Here is a 701-nt window from a genome sequence, read left to right as displayed (position 1 = left end):
GGTGTGACGGAGGAAAGAAAACCTCAAAAATAGGGATTCTAGCTACAACGCTTCCAGGAAATTGGCTTCGCAATGTTATTTCAGTACTTGGTTTGGCTAAGGAGCCCGTCTGGTGACATAGGCGAGAAAAAAAAAAATCCCCATGACTTTATAACTCTTAGGAACGACTTCATTATAACAAGTAATGGCCACAACTTAATATCTCCTGAACATGTGTTTTTTTTTCATTCCCCATGTCACCAAATGGGGCCAACACGGACAGAGCGACTTCGTTCACTTCCTCTGCTGCTGTTGCTAAAACTACWGGCAGACTATCATTCTTAAGCAGCACAGAAAATCAAAGTCATTGCTTTCCTGATGTTTGCTGATTAGCCTGGTAGAAACTTTAACAGAGGAATCCAAGTTAATAGGAGAAATATCCGTGTCATTTGTACTTCATGTCAGTGATTAGTCAACTGGTGCTAACATCACTGCAACAATATGAATTTATCTGAATTCAAAAATGAAACCTTTATTGTGGCGGTTAGACAAGGCAGATCAAATGAATTCATACTGGTCACAGTACATTAAACTTCCTTTTGTAGCACAGTCTTTTCAGCTTCTTTCTTGATAGTAAAAGTTAGCTACTAGTCTTCTATTAAAAATGCCAACTCAAAGACGCTCTAGACTAGCGGTTCTCAACGTGGGCGGTACCGCCCCCC

Source organism: Poecilia reticulata, linkage group LG21 (genome assembly GCF_000633615.1).
Source record: "Poecilia reticulata strain Guanapo linkage group LG21, Guppy_female_1.0+MT, whole genome shotgun sequence".
NCBI lineage: Eukaryota > Metazoa > Chordata > Actinopteri > Cyprinodontiformes > Poeciliidae > Poecilia > Poecilia reticulata.
Note: the sequence above shows the minus strand (reverse complement) of the source record.